Source organism: Urocitellus parryii, chromosome 2, assembly GCF_045843805.1.
Source record: "Urocitellus parryii isolate mUroPar1 chromosome 2, mUroPar1.hap1, whole genome shotgun sequence".
NCBI classification, from domain to species: Eukaryota; Metazoa; Chordata; class Mammalia; order Rodentia; family Sciuridae; genus Urocitellus; species Urocitellus parryii.
The window spans coordinates 196028908-196050282 of record NC_135532.1 but is presented as its reverse complement, the minus strand read 5'-3'; positions in this window follow the sequence as shown (position 1 = coordinate 196050282).

Here is a 21375-nt window from a genome sequence, read left to right as displayed (position 1 = left end):
GCAAATTAAACTGCACAAATCCTTAGGGTAGGAGGAGAAGCTTAAAAAAAAACAGCAGTAAATGCAGAGAAGTTCAAATCAATTTTTCACCCTAAACATAGTAAGGTTCATTAGTATTGCTAACATAAAGGCAAAGGTAAAGAAAGCAAAATGAAGATTCTATCTCTGAGTCACTTTAATTATAGGGTTGCCACAGGCAGAACTACTTTGCAGACTTTCTATACAAATGATGGTATTCATACATTAACAGAATTGTTTAAAGAATAAAAAATTAAAAAGATAATCTCATGTGAAGAAAAATAGTCCACCAGAATTTTTTTTCTCTTTTTCTTATTTTGCAGCTATAATTAAAACTGTCTCCATCAGGCACATTTTTCAAAATGAATGCTTGAATTTACAAAGATGGTTCCTTGAAAGTATACTCATGTACACCAAGACAAAAAGAAAGCAATTTTCAAACAAAAGCAATTTTAAAGATGCTGCGCTCACACTAGCTCCATCAGATGAATTCTATGCCCACTTGACCTTCAATCATATTGTTCGTTTCATCATTCTGATGAAAATTAGCTGGAAACATGATGTTTGGTCATCCTAGCTGAAAGTGAATCCATTTGCAGACATATTTTTCAGAACAATATGATCTTTCAAGTAACATAATGTGGAAACGCAAGTCAATAGCCTCACTATCCTAACAAGTGTTGTCTCAGATGACTTAGATTTATTATAGCATGATAACAAAACCAGAAGAATATGGACATGGGTTTGTTCACAGAAAAGTTACAAATGAAGTTGACCAGCTTGACAAGCTGAGAGGAAGAAATGTGCAGTGATGGGGGGAAAAAAGAGATAGCACAGATGAGAGAAAATGAGAAAAGAACAGTGGTGATAGAAACCATGTTCTGCTGGAAATACTGAAATTAATAACCAACCACACACAGGCAAAGTGAGAATAATCACCACCAGAATATCCTCTGCCTTAAGAGAGCACCGTGACCCTCTTTCTCTCATGTTCAGTCTAATAGAGAAAGAAAGTCTGACTGGCTTTTCACTTTGGAAATCACAATTTAAATTAAAACCAGATATATAGCAAGTTTAGGGTGAAAAATCCAAGCTATGGTACCTCTGCATTTCAATAAATACAGATTTTTGATGAAGTAAAAAAAATGTTTATTGATTGATTGATTGACTGATTTTAATCTTTAGGGTGATGCTTTTTAAAAAATGTTTAAATTTTTGTTATTTTTAGTTAGACATGACAGTAGATTATAATTTTTACAAACGTGGAGTACATCTTATTCTAACTAGGATTGCAGTCTTGTGGATGTACATGATGTAGAAATTCATTGTGTCATATTCATATATGCACATAAGAAAGTTATGTCAGAAAAGGAACATGATGTCAGTATTAGAATAATTTCTTTAAAAACAAGAAAAATATTCTAAAAAGGAATACTAAAATGACTATACTTATGTGTCTTTATTTCATTTGTTTTATAAACTTTAGGAACCAGTTATTTGTCATTCTAGGACTTAAAAATGAATAGAGCAGTTCTTTCCCAAAAGAGTTCACAATACAGTAGGGAGAAACAGGCCCAGATAAGGTAAGTTAACAGGTGCAAATTTCTACAACAGAGCATAAAGAGCATTGTGCTATAAGATTAAAGAGATAACAAAGTAACCATGCTTTGAGAAAATTAGAGCAGGTTCATTACAAACAGTAGTTGTTTACTGAGCCAAAAGAAGTTTAGTGTTGAAAAAGGGAATTCTAAACTTGTGCAAAAGGATGGAGGAAAAATTCTATTTGAAGAACAGTAAATGGTTCCTTTCAGTGGATTTCACATACCATATAGGTGTGAGGCTGTGATTGGAGATGAAGCTGACAAGAGAGCGGGAGGCCAAAATGTAAAGGGCTTTGTGTGCAAAATATATGTATAAGATAAAGAATGAATTGGTCAAATGCAATTTCTTGGACAATACTGAATCATGGACTTGAAGTGGGAAAGCTGAGAGGTCAAGAGATCGAATGCGTGTCTATTACAATATTCTGCAACTCTATTTCCATGCCTGCCATGTAGCAAATACTAAGTATTTGTTGAATTAATGTATGGCTGAATGATCACAGTAATATGCAACTGAACTAATGTCGTGGCAGAGGAGAGAGAACAAAACAGGAAAGCTATAATATTCATGAGGTTCATATGTCTATTAAGACTGCCTTTACAAGAAATCATGATGGTTCAATACAGCATGCCTACAAAACATTGTAATTACCAATACTAACTGAAATAAAATGTTCTCAGTTTTGGTTTTTATTGGTTCTTATTTTATTTTCGACACAAATTAATTTCAAACACACTGTCTTGAATGTGCATGGGTATCTAAAATTAATTCAACTCTATTGGGAAAGGAGTCCTGGCATCATTTTAAATGGATGTGACATTTAAATTAAAATCTATTACTTGGGGTTTGAATTTTCAGGGTCTAAATAACTATGTTTTCAACAGCTATTTATAGCAAATTACATTAATTTCTAAACTGTGAGTAGTTGCCCATTAATACTCAGAGCTGCAAATTTTTAGACTTCTTAAGAAGAAATACCTTTAGAGATATCATTATCTGAATTGTACATATAGCCTAGTCCATCTTAGCAATTGCCTTTGCTTGTGTTGGATTAGTTTATGAAGTAGCAGCAGTGTGAGGACAGAAGGAACAAGCATTGAATTTCAGAATGAATATTAATAATGTTATAGTAAGAAAGACATTAATGAAATAACCAAAGAGCAGGTCAAAAGTAATTTTCATATGCCAACATGCATGATGGCATAACAAAAGGATTCACACACAAACGTCTGCATGAAAAGTGGAGAAAATTCTCTGGCAATTGTGTTGCATGCATTCTAGAAGGCAAGGGGTTTTGAAAGGCATTTAGCTTTAAACCACTCAATGTTCCCTTGAATGTCCTCAGCAGGACCAGAAATGGAGGATTCAATTTTCAAAGATAATTGTGTCAGATAACTCTCTCATGTCTTTTCAGCAAGAATCTGATAAACACCTAATTACTAGCCAAGTGATTTTAAATCTACACAGCTGGGCTGGTCAGAAGGCTACTGGGAAAGACATGGTCATCAAGTGCATCAATAGATAAATGCAGTTGAATTGCAAATTAATTTTAATTATTTGACTAATGAAATCTTGCCCACATACATGAGGGATGATTTATTATTTCAAGAAAAATTTAAATTTTAACATCAAATCAATGACATTAGCACAAATAACTTCTCATTGCAACTTTTCTTAAATAATCTACTAAAAATAAAAATTGGTTCAGTTGGAATTTCAGTTTATTTTCTTTGGGAAAACTTTGTGCAACTATAATAATGGTATTTATTAGGGAACAAAAATATTAATATTTTTGATGTTACAACTTAACTTTTTAAATAAACAGCCATAAATACATAACTACCAATCTTTAAATACACATGCATGAAGAGCTGGACTCTTGACTATTTATGAGTGTTATTCCCTATCATATCTCTGACCTATACCTGTTGTGACCTACTGTCTATGCAATGTAATGAAAGGCCAAAAATTGAGGGTCATTGTCATGTGTTTTGCTATACTTACAATGAGCCATGTAACCTATGAGTATCCAACAAAGTTCTATAAGTTAAAGACTTTCTCTGGTGCCAGATCTGGGTGGCACTATTGGTAGGTTTTGTGGACTTTGAGAGGTGGGCTTGTGAGAAACCCTTAGATCATTGCAGGTACATCTTGAAAGTTCCTTCTTCCAGGAATCCAAGGTGGTTCCTGAGAGTGGATTGTTATAAAAGCTGAGTTTAGTCCTACCTGATCTCTTTCAGCTGATGAGCTGTCTTCACTTGCTCCAACACATATTTATGCTATTGCCATCCACTGTCCTCACCAATGGCTAAACCAATTCCTACCCCATGCTACCTGCCCAATCTTAAACTATGAACTAAATAAACCTCTCTTTACTTTATAAGTAGCCTGTCTTGGATATTTCAATTCAGTAATGCAAAGCTAGCTAGTACACTTGGGATTTGGTGAAATCAGGAAGGCTTCAAAAAAGCCCACTGCAAACTCTGTCCCTCTTGTGTTCCTATGAATAAAGTCCTCTATTCAAACAGCTTGTATCCCCTAATGCTAGGGTAAAGACCTCTCCATCAACAGTAGGGTGATAGGAGGATATTAAATATCACAGAACCACTCAGATTGGTCGGAAACAAAGACCTGCCCTCTCCTTAAGTAAATATCTCATTTGCATGGTGTGCTTTCAGAGGGACCCCTAACTGGGAAGATCTGCATGGACAATAAAATAGAGTGCCCAAGTAAAACATCTTTTTATGTCAGTGAGTAAAATCTGTTGACTTATACTGAACACATTCTCTAATTGCCTCATATGGTTCTATTGGTCTGTAAAAAAAAAATAGGAATATATTAACACAAAACAAAATTGACTCACTCTATTTACCCAAGGACAATCGAAAAATGAATTTCTTTAGCAAAGAGGTAAGGGTCACTGTATTTTGGCAGGTTATATACAAATTTACTCACAATGAATGTGTCTTTCAATAACCATTTTTATCCTAAAGATGAAGAAAGGATCAGTATTTGGCAATTGTTTTTTTTTTTTCACATTCTGCAATTCTCTCTACTTGCCATGATTTCCATTTCCCTGTCCTCATATTATCCCTATATTAGGAAAATTTGAGATCAGAGGCAACAACCTGACCAGAATAGAAATGAACAACAACAACAACAACAATAAAAAAAAAAAACAGAATAAGCATAAATAAAGTTGGTTATGAGAAATGGAATAAAATATATATGAAACATTTCCCTGCTGTATTAGAATATAATGAGTATTTGAAAGTTACTATTAGATTCCACCAAGTCTACATAATGAATTAAAGCAATAGAAATATTTTTGAGCTTTTAAAATCATGAAATATTATAAAACAAGCAAGGATAAAATAATGAATCTTTGTAATTACAAGAAGGGAGGCATTTATTATTCTTTTTTAGTCACATTTAAATTTAAGAAATGATTTTAGTTTTAGGGTAAAAGTAATTTTTTTCATTACAAAGAAAATATACAGTCAAAGAGAATTTTCAAAATTATTACATGCTTTGATATTTTCCTGAGAATTAGATCAAAGTTTAGAAAAGATGCTGTTTAATACCCCAATTCCGCAGTACAAGAAGGAATCCATTATTTTTCATATGCTTTGTCTTTGAGTGGTAAAATAACATCTAAAAAATCATTATTTGGCCAAGATATTATGTTCCTTTTCTAGAAAGTTTATTCCTAAGACAAATGGCTTTTATTGTTTAATTCAAGCCAATTTTATTATCTTTTTAATTTTTTTTCCTTTCAAGTCAGTTATTTCTACCAGTATTTAAAAAAATTCTTCATCTCACAATTGCAAACACAAAAAGAAAAAAGATGGCCAAGCATATTTGTTCCTTGACCCCTTAACCCCTTCTATTCACAGTCATATCTACCCACAGCTTTTTTGCAGTTTCGTTCCTTTGGGAGAGTTTTCTGTTTTCATACTCTCTATTGCTTTAACTTCCCTTCACTTTTCTTACTACTCCCATCAGACTTCTGCTTCCATCACTCACTTTAGCTTTTTCCACTAAGACAGTCAATGCAATGACATTTTTATGTTAAAAAAATGATCATAAATATTCAACATAGTTTACTGCCTGCTACTACTTTTTGTGATTAATTTCTGGTCATTTCTCTCTTCTCTGATGTACTCCTAAATATTGGCTCCCTGCTCCCCACCTACTGCCACTGGGGATTGAACCCAGGGGAACTCTATCCCTGAGTTGCATCCTTAAACACTTTCTATGTGATGGTAGTTCTCTAGTTTAGACCCCTTCACAAGGTCCAAGGCTGCGTAGCAAATTTATTGTCTGACATCTTCATGTACCTGCCTTACAGACAACTCAAGTTTAACAAATTCAAAATTAAACTCTTCATCCAACCTCTCCTTCCCACCTTGCACCTAAATAATATTTGTTCCCCAGTCCTTCCCAGCTCTTCTATTCAGACTCTCATGCCAGATTCCTGAGAATCAGCTTTTCCTTGCCCTGTTCCTTTTTCCAACTATCATTGTATTCTCTTATTTGCACCCATGTATTCATAGAAACTTGAGTGCCTACATCGTTCCTTCTTATCTTTCACATAAAATAATCACTAAGTCTTTGTGGTTCCAATTCTAAATTATTTACAAAATCTTTGGATCTTACAATATATTCAACATATGTACTTATACCAAAATGATCTAAACTATTTCTTTATTTTTAGTATAACTTTCATCTATCCATTCTCTAAGAATAAGTATTTTTTAATGTTTTGGAGTAAAACAATATATTATGTATGAAGTGCACTGACCTTAAGTAATATAGTTCAATAAATATTTGTATATGTATATATGCATTAAGCCATTACCTTAATCAAGATATAAAAAATATGGATCAGTTTTCCTCATGCTTCTTCCAGGTCAATTCTCACCACCCCCATCTAGGAAACCATCGTTTTGACTATTCCTGGAGTCATTTATGCCTTTTCTTGAACTTTGTATACATTTAATCATATGTACTTATTTAGATAATTTATATTTCACAATATAATGTCTGTGGGTTTAATCCAGGATGTTTTGGTCATTGTTTTTTGGTGGGTTATTAACATATACAAAATATTCTATTATAGAAGCCTAGCAATGTTTATTTGTCTCTTTCCCTAATGAATGACATTTGATTTTTTAAATTATTGACTAACATGATAAAGTTTGTGTGGCTATTCTTATACATAATTTTTAGATGGGCTCCTAGAAAGGCCTCTATCAAAATATGCCTGTCTTATAAATTCATAGAAATGTTAAAATCCTGATTTCAAGATACTATTTTCTTTGAAAGACTCTTATAAAATTATTTATAATGTTCATCTCATCAGGTTTAAACCTTAAAATCCAGCCAAAGGTCTCCATACAAATGCAAAATAATAAAATACCAACCTAAAAAGACTTAAATATAAAAGGAGGAATAATGAAACCACTAAAAGAAGAAATATAGGAAGCAATGGACATTGAAATTAACAAGGATTCATTTATTTATTTATTTATTGCATATGGCCTCAAAAGCACAGGAAACAAAACTTTAAAAAGACAACTGGGATTACATCAAACAAATATTTTGCTCAGCCTAGGACAACCTGCAAGATGGGGAGAGAATATTTGTAAACAGTACATCTGACAAAGTGTTAATATCCAAACGATAGATGGAACTAAAAACCTCAAATGTGAATAAAAAATAACCTGATATAAAAATGAGAAACATGATTGAGCAGACATTTCTGCAAAGACATACCAATGGCCAACAGCTATTTAAAAAATATTCAGCATCAATAATCTTTAGAGAAATGCAAATCAAAACCACAATGATATATCACTTATTTCTGTTAGAAAAGCTATTACAAAAAGACAAAGGATGACAAGTGTGTTGGTGGTGGAGAAAGTGGAACATCTTTGCACACCCTTGATTGGGATGTAAATTAATACAAGTTTTATAGACACAGAATTCTGGCTTCTCAAAAATGAAGATTAGGAGGGCTGGGGATATAGCTCAGTTGGTTGAGTGCTTCCCTCGTATGCATAAAGCCCTGGGTACAATCCTCAGCACCAAAAAAAAAAAAAAAAAAAATTAGGGCTAACAAAGAATGCCACCACACACAAACACACATATCCAAATAAAATAACATCAATATGTTGAAGAGATATCTGCACTCCCATGTTTATTTCCTTACTATTTGCAATAGCATTGATATGGAATAAATTGATAAAGAAAATTTGGTACATAGACACAATAGAGTACTCTTCAGCCATAAGAGGGGTGTCCTGTAACTTGTGACAATATGAATAAATTTGAAGGACATTATGTTAAGCAAAATTAGCCAGAAACAGAAAAACAAATGACCCTTGATCTCATCCATATGTGGAATGTAGGAAAAATAAAAACAAGATCTAGATATAAAGAGTAGATTGTTGATTACCAGAAGCTAGGGTGACTGAGGAGGCTGCTAATGAGATTTGAAGATAACAAAATTATGTTTAGAAGGATGCATTCAGGACGTCTATTGCACAGTAAGGCTTCTATAATTATTGATGCATTATATTTTCCAGGAATACTAGGAGACTGGATATTAAGTGTTCTTACTATAAAAGTGATAATTATGAGATAATCATATGCTAATCAGCTAGATTTAACCATTCCATAAAGAATATGTCAAGGCATCATGTTGTACATGATAAATTCATAGAATAGGTAGCTAGACATGAGAGTGAGTGAGAGAAAATAGGACTCACTCCATTTGAGTGAAAGGAGGTCACTCCACCTCAGGTGACAACCCCTACCTCCATAAACCCATCTCCTTCACACCCAGACATTACCTTTTTCAATCTCATTTTTGTGTGTGTGTTTTTAATTTTATTTCTACTGTTTTTCTTCCTTAGTGCCTTATATTTATACATATTAGTTGGTTTCATTTTGACAAAATCATATGTGCAGGGAATTTAATTTCCTTTATTTCCGTCCCTGATGCCTCCACTTTCCCTTCTCTCTTTCCTCCTTGTATTCTCCTTCCTGTACTCCACTGGTCTTCCTTACACTCATTATGTTTGATTGGTGCTTTATAGATGTACATAAAGGTGGAATTTACTCTGGTATATTTGTATGTAAAATAGTATGATTTTGTCCATTTCATTCCATATTTCCCTCTCTTTTCCGTTTCTTCTCCTTCTCCTTCTACTCCATTGATGTTCCCTATATTTTTATAGTATCTAACACCTCCCTTTATTTTCACTGTATGAGTCAAAACATTCAACTCTCGATTTTTTGGAGTCTGGCTTATTTCACTTAGTATGATACCTTCCAGTTCTATCTATTTATGAGAAAATATCATGATTTCATCCTTCTTTATGGCTGAATAAATCTTCATTATGTGTGTATGTATATCACATTTTTAAAATCTATTCATCTATTGATGGGCTATTGTGAATTATGCTACTATAAACATTGATGTGTCTGCATTACTTACACTGATTTTAGTCCTTTTGGATAAATATGAAAAAGTGAAATAGCTGGGTTATATGTATGGTATTCCCATTCCTAGTTTTTTCAGGCCTTACCATACTGTTTTCCAGAGTGTTTATACTAATTTTCAATCCCACCAGCAATTTAGGAGTGCATCTTTACCCCACATCTTGCCAGCATCTGTTACTATTTTTATTCGTGATAATTACCATCTTGACTGGATTAAGATGAAATCTCTGATTGCTAGAGATGTTGAACATTATTTCATATATTTCTGGGCCATTTAGACTGAACCTAGATCCCATCTCTCACCCTGGGCAAAAGTCAGATCAAAGTGGACCAAAGACTTAGGAATTAGACCATAAATTTTGCAACTGTTAAAAGAAAACATAGGATCAACACTCCAACATACCAGTGTAGGCACTGGCTTTTTAAAAATGAGCCTCAAACTCAAGAAATAAAACAAAGAATCAGTAAGCGGATGCCATTAAATTAAAAATCTTCTGCACAGCAAAAGTAAAGATTAAGAGAATGAAGAGAGAGCCTATAGAAAGTGAGAAAATCTTTGCCAGCTACTAGCCTGACAGGGAAGTAGGACTTTAGAGTTCTTTATAGATTCTGAATATTAACACCAAAGAATCAAATAGCCCATTCAATAAATGGGGAAAGGAAGTAAACATGTATTTCACAAAAGAAACACACACACTACGATAAAGAGCTTAAGGATCTTTCCAGGGTGGCCAATCCAGCACAGTCACACTAAGCTTAGGCAGCTGCAGTTATCGCCTCAAATACCTAAAGCCTGAGGAGAGAGGTTCCCAGATCAAATGAAAAACTTCCAGTGGGGAACCCCAGGCCCTGGCCTCTCCACTGAAAATTTTGGGGAAGAGAAGAAAGGAGAAAGCCTCCACCCTATAACAGTGCAATGTTGCCTGTCAATAAAAAATAGATCAAACAAAATAAATCTTCAAATCATTACAAAAAATGGTACAATGTAACTTTGTTACATATATATATGTAACAATATATCTCCATATATTGTCAATACTTTTTATCATAACTTTGAAAAATAGTCTTTGCACATTAGTCTTGTTTTCACTCATTTTCTTTCAGTTTTTTCTCTTAATCTGATTATTTCCTACCAACATGTTTTCTCCTTCTGTTCTGTTCCTTGGTGCGTTTTCTCTTCATCTTTTAAGTTATGCTCTCTTTCAACTGTTTTTAGTATTTGGTTCAAATCATATTTAAGAAATTTCCTCTGACACAGACTACCAAAAATTATCAGTTTAGAACTTTTCTTTTACTTACTTCTATTTAGTAATTAATCAATTGATAAATCTAGATAATAATGTCAAACCATACTATTTTTAATGTTAGATAACTCTCCCAATTGAATCTGTCATGTATAAGATTTCCATAAACACCTCAATTTTGAAATCATATGTCCTTATTGTTTTGAATAGTCCTGAAAGTTACCTCAAGTAATATGGTGTTGTTTTGTGATTCATTGTGTATATTTCATTCTTGCATTTGATTTTTTTCTTTATAATAAGCTATGCAAAGCAAGTCGTTGTGCTATCAGTTCTATCTCTTAACCCTGAGTGACTGTGATAAAGATCTCAAAGATAAGTCATACAACAGAGAGAAACTACAGGTTCAGGGAGCAGTGTGACCAGAAATAAGAATACAGTAACTTCAGAACTTGCATAAATAAGGCAAGTTGTGAGTACTGCTATTTTTTCCTTCCAAAGAGTTCAAAAAGGGCAGATGAGAGTATTTATCCTGAAATCATTTGTATAAGTAATCATCACTTCTACAGTTCTTTTCTAAGGCTTCAGCTCACTAATGAGTTCTCATTGATGAAATCATGTCTTTTGAATACCTTGAATCATGACTCTAAGTCATTTTTGCACAGATTGTTCACAAATGATCACCTCCTTATGTCTGTCTCACCATCACTCTGAAACCATCTGCTTTGCACTAATGGATATGGAAGCCCTGATCATGTCATACCACAGTCGACTGCATCAACCTTAGGATCCCCTGGGCAGCTGTCTTCACCTTCTGTCTACTGGGGATATTATTAGACAAATTTCACCTTTGATCCTATTTCTTCAAGATTTCTGTCCTTCAGACCACTTAGAGCATCTGTCTTTATTCATTCCATCATTATAAGATGGAAGGTTAAAAGGCTGGAAACATTTACAGCTCAATCATCTTCTCTTTCAATATTGATGAAAGATTAGAAAACATGTTTTCTCAAACATATTAAAAGTTTTAACATCACTTTACAAACCATTAACAAAAGAAATGTCTAGAAGTTTTATTAAAAAATCTCCATGGTTAGCACTCAAATCCCCCATGAATGTCCTTACTATGGTTACACATGTCAATATTTTAACATATAATTCAGCATATCATGTTAATTTTATCATTAATTTTCTATTTTCAATGATTGTCAGTAAAACACACACATATACATAGTAGAAGCTAAAAATGGTTCTTACTTTCTAAGAATACTGAAAATTGATCTAATTTTACAAGGAAACAAAAAGTCCTTTTTTCATTTTTAAGGTTAGTACATTTTTAATATCTTAATTTTTTATTCTCATGAGTAAATTGTAGCAAAATAGTTTGTCCACACACTAATATTATTATACTTACCAGAGAAATCAAATTTGGTAAATCTATCCTTGTAGGCTTTTAGTTACCTATTAAATATCAATATTTTCTCAATTTCATGTACTAATTAGCTTAAGTTAAAAACATCAAAGACACAAGATGAAGATATAGTTGGGAATTGCAAACATTACGGGAAAAACAGAAATTTTGTAATATTTTTATTTTTCACTCACTCTATTGTAAAAATATCTTTAATTGAAAACTTCAAATTGGTATTTCCTAAGACATTTTCTTTTTTCTGTGAAATGGACAATAAGTTATTTGTCTACATTTCTTATTTCTAACTAGTGCTTCTCGAATTATTTTTAATGGCAGTGAATTTTGATAAACATGGCAATTTAAGAAGCTGAAAAATAGAAACTATTTTAATAGCTTTTAATTTGTAAACTAAATTACTCCTCACTCTGCCTATCTGTTCAGGTGCATACACACATGCTTGGCACTCTTGGGAGAGGAGGCCTTAACTGAACATGATATTTTACAGCCCTAAGACATGTTTGTTATAACTACAATGTTGAATATATAGTCATTATAGAAGTAGCTGTGTAATAAAAGTCTCAGAGATTTAAAACTAAACAGGATTTTGAAGCTAAACCATATATATGTTATATGTTTGTGACACTATATTGATCATTAGTCTAATTTCATCAAATAACTGAGTTGTATTCTTTATAAAATTTGAAAGAAAATCATTTCAAACTATTTATAGTCCCTGATTAGCAACTAATTGAATTGCATAACTGTGCTCACAAATCCAACACTTGGAGACTTGGGTTATATTTTTTTATAGAGATTATAAGCTAACGTCTCTTTGACTTAAAAAGCAGCTATAATAATTACAAACTCTTCAGTCCTTCTTTGATATTATGTTTACTTAAATTCCTACATAGCTCCAGGCACTAAACTTTTCTGGCCCTGAACCAATTTAATTTTAAGCCTCATCTCTTTCAAGATGTGATCATTTTGAGTTCTTTACTATGTCTTATATATAGTAAGAAAGAATATAAAGTTAATTCTGGAAGTGCTGCCCTGAATATGAGGAAAGACAACAAACCATAACTCTATTGTCTTCCAGAAGTTAGTGACATGGAAAGGAGAGTTGAGTTGGGTTTGAGGCTGTTTATGTCACAGGATAAACTGGAAAAACAATTCCTAAGACATCTGTTTAAATAAACTTCAATAGATTATTTTTGCACCATGAATTAACCATCTTTATGAGTTAATAAAGCAAAACCCCCATTTGTTTCAGTTTCATGTAAATAGGGTCACAGTCAACTTAATGATTAAATTGAATGAACGAGCAATTTTCATTGATTCCAAATCTGCATTGAAAGCATGTAAATTGTCACCGAATATATCATTCTTTTATTTTGATGTATTTTGCTATGGTTTGAGTATTTGTGTCCCCCAAAATTCATATGTCAAAATCCTAACTCACAGACCAAGCATTTTGGAAGTGATCAGGCTTTGAAAAATGATCAGGCTTTGAAAGTGCCTCACTTGTGAGTGGGGTTAAAACCCATATAAAAGAACTCCATGCAGGGTAGGACCCGATTGTTTTTCAGATCTTTCCTGAGTACAGAGTATTATTTTTCTTTGCATTTCTGCTGTATTGCCATGGGAAGGCAGCAAGAAGACCTTTACTGTAAGCTGGTACCTTTATCTTGGAATTTCCAACCTCTAAAACTCTCCAAGAAATAAATTTCAGTTCTTTATAAATTACTGAGTTTCATGTATTTTGTTAAAGCAGAAAGTACACACTAATACAGATTTTATCATTAAATCCTGCTTCTCAAAATCATCATTGTTGTCTTAATAGAATTGTTATTTCTGCTAAGAACTTCTAAAAGGGAAAAGGGGAAAAAAATCAAAGACTATCATTTCATTATTATGAAGGAAGGAAATAAAAAAGCATTATCAAAGAAGTAAAAAATAATATGCATTAGCAAAGAGGTAGAGAAATTGGAACAATTGCACACAGCTGGGGAGAATATAAAATGGTGTGGCCACTCTGGAAAAAAGTCCAGCAATTCCTACAAATATTAGGGTAGAGTAATTATATGACCCAAAAATTCCACTTGAAGTTATGTTCTTTAAACAAAAAATACTTTACATACTTTAAAAAAAATGTACTTTAAAAATTACAAATAGGTAGTTGTAATAATAGCAGCATTATTCACAGTGGCCCCAAAGTGGAAGCAACTGGTGTGTGTCAACAGATACATGAATAAACACAATATGGTACAAAAACACAAGGGAACATTATTGAGCCTTACAAAAAAAAAAAAAAAATCCTGACACATACAACAACACAGAAGAACCTTGGTGACATTATACCATGTGACCAGTCACAAGAGGGCAAATGCTGTTTGAGTCCACCTGTATGAGGTACCTAGAGAAGATAAGTAGCAGAGACGGAAAGCAGACATTACCAAGGGCAGGGAGGAGGGGACAATAGTAACTGTTTAATGAGTAGAAAACCTGAGTTCCAGAAGATAAAATGAGTTCTAGAGAAGTAGGGAAGTGAGAATTTCACAACAATGTGAGTTCATTTAATGCTAATGAAGTGGATGCTTAAAGACATCTAAAGTGAGTAATTTTATATATTATATGTTATATAATGAGAAGCAAATACATAGTAATAATATATATACATATAACCACAATTTAAAAATATAAACAGATGAAAACAGAAATTAGGTTTCTCATATTTCAATAGGTTACTAAGCCTATTTTAATAACATTCTTTAGCAGAATAGGGTCATTAAGAAAACCTCTCACAATTAATAAAAGTTTGGGAAATATCTTCCTCTGATAATAGAAATGTTTGGATTGAATACAATTTATAGACTATGGGAACTGATCGAATGGCTTTTAAACACATTTGTGTTTCTGAGAATTTTGTGAAGCACAGTCAGTTTTTAGTTAACAACATAGAAGTTCATCAAATTTCTATCATAGAAAGAGGGGATAAAATACATCAGTGATGGATACCCTTGTGGTCTTAAGTGAAAAGATACAGCCCAACTGACTTTAAACATGAAGGGAAACTGAAGCAGGAATTCTAGGTTATCTCTTAGAATATGAAACAATGTTAAGTGATTATGAAAGGTGAACTTGTAACACAGGTGTCATAGAAAACAGCAACTCATAATCATTAGCATTCTACCAATAATATGTGCTTTTCTGAGTAGTGATTTGATATTCTCTATATCATAGAACTACTTTCTCCATTTAGTAGAAAATATAGCAGCTCACAGTAGATGGCTAATTATAATATTTTAAGCATTTGAGAGACTGGTCAACTGCTCTTAGATACAAAATCCCAGAGAAGTAATTTATTGGCTTTGTTTTGGTCAGGCAAACATATTTAGACAAATCAAGTGTTATCAGGTTGTGATGTTTTGTAAGAACCAAACATTTCCCATGTTGTAGACCAAGTCAAAGGACACAAAGCCTAGAATAAAAAGATGGTGACTGTAGAGATCAGAGTTCAGCAGACAAAACTATGTCAATTTTTACTCCTTTTTACTTTATTCTTTTGAACTACACTAATTATCTTTGTTTACTTCTGATCTCAGGAAAGCACAAATTTATCATGCATCAATCTCCACTATCATATAGGTTTTACTTAAAAAATATGGTTCTTAAGTGATAAATGTCTTCATTTTAATACTATTTAATATGTATAAAAATATGCAAGCCCATTATGATTATAGTTTTTAGGTCTATTCCCTAAAGACCTAAAAAGAGCTTACTACAGGGACACTGCTACATCAATGTTCATAGCAGCACAATTCACAATAGCAAGACTGTAGAAACAACCTAGATGCCCTTCAATAGATGAATGGATTAAAAATGTGGCATTTATACACAATGGAGTATTACTCTGCATTAAAAAATGACAAAATCATGGAATCTGCAGGGAAATGGATGGCATTAGAGCAGATTATGCTTAGTGAAGCTAGCCAATCCCTAAAAAACAAATGCCAAATGTCTTCTTTGATATAAGGAGACTAAGAACAGAGTAGGGAGGAAGAGTATGAGAAGAAGATTAACATTAAACAGGGACGAGAGGTGGGAGGGAAAAGGAGAGAGAAGGGAAATTGCATGGAAATGGAAGGAGACCCTCATGGTTATACAAAATTACATACAAGAAGAAGTGAGGGGAAAGGGAAAAAAAACAAGGGGGAGAAATGAATTACAGTAGATGGGGTAGAGAGAGAAGATGGGAGGGGAGGGGAGGGGAGGGGGGGATAGTAGAGGATAGGAAAGGCAGCAGAATACAACAGACACTAGTATGGCAATATGTGAATCAGTGGATGTGTAACCGATGTGATTCTGCAATCTGTATACAGGGTAAAAATGGGAGTTCATAACCCACTTGAATCAAAGTGTGAAATATGATATGTCAAGAACTATGTAATGTTTTGAACAACCAACAATAAAAATTTTTTAAAAAGTTTATATTAGAAATAAAATAAGAAATGGGTTTAGCAATATCACTTGAATAAGGTAAATATATTCAAATTAATTGTATTTATATACAATTAAAATAACTAAAAATCAAAATATTTTTAAGACTATAGAATTTAAGTATGATAAATCTTGAAATCATCTCACTCTATTTAGAATGACAATTATCAACAATACAGGCAACAATAAACGTTGGCAAGGAGGTAGGGGAAAAGGTACTCTCATACATTGTTGGTAGGATTGCAAATTGCTGCAACCAATATGGAGCAATATAAAGACTCCTCAGAAAACTTGGAATGGAACCACTATTTGATCCAACTATCCCATTCCTCGTTTTATACACAAAAGACTTAAAATCTGCATACTACAATGACATGGACACATCAATGTTTATAGCAGCTCAATTCACAGTAGCCAAACTATGAAACCAACCTAGATGCCCTTCAACAGATAAATAGATAAATGTGATATATATTATATATATACATACACACACACACACAATGGAATATTACTCAGCCTTAAAGAATAATGAAATTATGGCATTTGTAGGTAAATGGATGGAATTGGAGAATATCATGCTAAGGGACCTAAGCCAATTCCCCCAAACCAAAGTTTGAGTGTTTTCTCTGATATGTGGATGCTAATTCACAATAAGGCAGGGAGGTGCTAGGGAAAAAGAGAGGCACTTTGGATTAGGCAGAGGGGAATGAAAGGAGGGAAGGTGGTGTGGGGGTAGGAAGGATAGTAGGACGAATTGGACATTATTACCCTATGTACATAGATGATTACATGAGCTGTGTGATTCTTCATCATGTACAACCAGAAAAATGGAAGCCATACTCCATTTCTGTATACTGTCCTATATAACTAATTAGAACAAAAAAAAAATAGAAAATGGGGCTGGAATTGTAGTTAAGTGGTAGAGTGCTCACCTCACACTAGGGAGGCCCTGGGTTCAATCCTCAACACCACATAAAAGTAAAATAAAGGCATTGTGTTCCTCAACAGCTAAAAAAATATATATATTTTAAACAAATAGAAAATAAAAATACAAACTAAAGAAAATATGTAGATGATAAATGTTTGATTAGAGACAAAGTCTGAGTATATAAAAACTCTCTCAACTCAATAATAAGAAACCAAACCAAAATCTATAAGACCTAAGAACTTCTTTTGAACACTTATGAAACAATATAGATGGCAAAAAGGAGAGCTATAAAATGTTCAGTCCTCTGACTTAAGTGCATTTCGGACCCAATACCTTATCCTTGATTGATCAAGAGTTTGATATCTTGTTATACTGGAAGAAAGTCTTTTATATGAGTATTTGACTAGTGTTTTAAAATAATAAAGATAAATAACATGCTTTGATTCCCAGGACTCAATTTTAAGAGTCATTAAAAGATATGCAATCAGAGCTAAAAAGTTTGGTAAAGCCAGATACGACAAGCTTGATTCAGTAGTTATTGGGAGGAAGGAGTCAGACCAAATAAATGTTTAGAATATTACAGAGCTCTGACTCAGAAACAAGACATTTAGGCCTGGGAAGAGAGAGTTATTAGCTTTTGGTAATGATTGTAAACACTGCGATTTACTCCAATAGGTCATTTTCTTAAAGTATCTGTCCCTCTCTGCCAAGAAACACCATAGAGTTCTGACAGGCAAAGGCTTGGGCATGCATGCAAGGTGTGGCATGAGAAGTGCAGCAGTGCCCATCGAGGGCATCTCATCCCCTGAACTCTAGGTTCTATCTAGTAGCTGGGAGACCAGCAGGTTATCAGGTTGTTGCCTGCATTTGATGAGGAGGGGAGGAGACATCCTCTGGATTTCCTAGCATTTGGGGGGATCTTCAGGGACATGAAGTCCTGAATTAGAAGGCACACACACACACAAAAAAAAAATGGGAGGCTATTTGTAATTCTTTTAACATTAACATTAATTCCCTCCTTGAGACATATCTTGTTACCTCAATTCCCTATAATCTGAAGAAATGATTGCTAGAGAATTAATAACTCCTTTTGAGAATCTCTTTATGATTTTGTATTCTGTGTTTATTTTTACAAAATATCAAGTCTGCTAGGATTCATTTTCATTATGGTCTAACATTTAAAACTTAAAAGGAAACAGTTTGATTTGTATCTAATCCATTAAAATGTAACATGATAAATCAATTTAAAATTATAAACATGTTGAAAAATAGTACAAATGTCAATTTCCTTGCACTATGTTACCTCTGGGATTTATTTTTTTTAATGTTATTTTTGTGCCTTCAATATTTGTAATGCAGCTATAATTTAATCGTGTTTTGCCTTATGTTAGGAGAATGGGAACATCAAACTATAACCATATGCATGCAGTTTTCCAGCAAATTTCCAAGAGACAAATATGAGTTAATGCTCTTTGGCACTTAATATGTATCAGGCACCCTTCTAAATGTTCCACATATATCCCTCTTTTAATTTTTATAACAGCACTACAATATAACAACAGATGGGATTCTTTGAGAATAAAACAAAGTGCTGCACTTCCTGGATCATTGATTTCTACTCTCTCATTTTTCATATGCAGATGCTGGAATGTGAGCTTAAACACAACTGGCCACATTTTCACATCACTACTCTGAAAGGACCTGTTTTACTGCCCTTTTACTAGTAACTTGTGCCTTGATCTTTAGATAACCCTCTGCAGCTACATGCATGATGCTTATTCAACCAGTCCAATTGTCAATTCTACAAATTTCACAATAAATCAAACTTTATATATCCATCTGGTTGTATAAAACGATATAAACAGAACCACAATGTTTCTTTCCTCAACAGTCACCAGGTTGAATTATGTCAATAGTGAATCAGGTATCAATCCGATTCACTATTGGCTGAATTACAGCCGGTTTACTTTTAAATGGCAAGTTTTAAAAAATAACTGAATATCATCTTGTCTAATGACTCAGTGTAGATATCCTGTTTGAAAAGAGAGTATTCTTTAAATTTTATTTGGCTTAACTCCACAAGTATTATATTCCTTCCCAACATTTGACAGCATTAATATAATTTTGGTTTAAAAAAAGTTGATTTAATTCAATGTTTGACACAGTCACATAAAGTAGATGTTAAGTCATGTAGCAGAAATGTGCTCAGAGAAAGGAATGATGAAGTATGAAGACACACAGCTGGTAGAGATGGAGAGGACATTGTGGGTTCTATATTACTGCACTTAACCCTTTTAGTTACACTGTTGTCTAAGCAGGGAAATTAGCAATAAATATCAATTGAGTTATACATATTCTGCTTTATTATTTTGTTGCTAAAAATTTTTGTGTTCCTTACATTTGTGGCTTCTATTATGTTCACTATGCTAGTGCATCCCCCACCCCAATCATTTAACGATGTGGTTAAAATCTGAACTGATTCAGATATGGAAATTTCCCCAAACAGATAAAGTACTATAAAATAGGTATTCTACAATTAAGTGTTGGGGAGAATTAATGAAGAATTTCAGTCGAGAATGATTTGGATTCCTTTTAAACCCAGAGACTATGATTTAACTTTGGAGGTGATATTCGGGTGGCTTAGTTTATTCTCACATTGTCTGGTTCATCCGCTCAGCAAATGAATGAATTTAACAAGCACACATTCTACCCTTGAATTTATTCATAAATGTATATGTACTTAGAGAAACAACAACCAAAAAGTGGAGCAAAATCTCTTGAATTTGTGTTGAATGTGGAAGAACCTTGTATGGATATGAATTTTAACAAGACACTTATTAGCATTCTTCTCAAAGTTCCTGAATCAATTGACTTGCTACAGGTTTTCTTCTCCCTATCCTTCGAGTGCAATCCTGGAGGCAGTCACAATGCCCATCACAACAGCCTGTCACAAAGGGATTCTTCTGAAGCTTCCTGTGGCAGCCCCTCACTTTTTTCTTACTGCATTATTGCTGAGGTGTTCCTGGTTCAAGACATCAACAGAACAAGGCTCCCTTCACATACTCTTTTTATCCCTATCCTATAAAAGCCTATTTTGAGGAGAATTGAAAGCTGACTGGATAATACAAGAAACAACAAATGGTTTGCTTCTGACAAGAGTATTGCAGGCACTATCGCTGGCTTCAAAGCAAGATTGGAGGTGACAGCAAGGATACCATTGAAATAACTTTTATGCAAGTAGGATTTACAGGGATGTCTGAAGCATGTTAGCTATATAATAAAAATCCAAACTATAAAGACAGAATATTTTATTTTAACTATACATCTTCATGGCTTCTTCAGAGATAGCAAACATTATTTTCTTATGGAAAATATTGAGAGTTTTGAAAAAGCAGGCCAGCATTGTTGAATGTAATACATAAAGTGCAATCCAGGCAGGTCATAAAAAATGGGATACTAAAATTAAAACTAAAATGAAAAATTCAATCACATGAATTTCCAGAGTTCACTAGCCATGTGTGGCTGAATGCCATGCTAATTGGGCAGCACAGTGAACATTTCCATCATCACTGATGTTCTATTGGACAGCACTTATATAGTACATGTAATTAATATAAAGTAGACGGTTTTCAAAATCTCTGCAGCAATACTGCAATTGTATTCCTTTACTTATCCTATAATCTTAAACGTCACAGGGAGAGTAAGTGAAGATTAGCAACTGATTTCTTCAGGCTGAAAATATCTTAAAATATTTATTGATAATATGCTAGGAAGACTGGGAAAAATAAACCCATGTAATTTTGAAACATTCATATTCCAAACTTTCGTGTTGGGTATTCCACTGCATCTAAATGTATTATACCTTTATTTTATGGATAGCAAAAAACAAATCTTAAGATGTGACCTTTTTCACAAACCCCTACCCTCTGAGAACTTTTTAAGAATAAAACTTAGGTTTGATTGGTTTTTGCACTAGGAAAAGCAGTCTCTTAGTAATCTTTCAACTTTTATCATGGAAAGTATAAAAGTTTGAAAATACATTGCACTGTATAAAGCACAAGCTAGTAATACTACATGGTGATTTAGTCTTATTTACATTTTCAATTTTAGAGCTCATGTACAATCTCATTTTCACTCGATAGCTTTAGTTACAAGGGTTCTTTTTT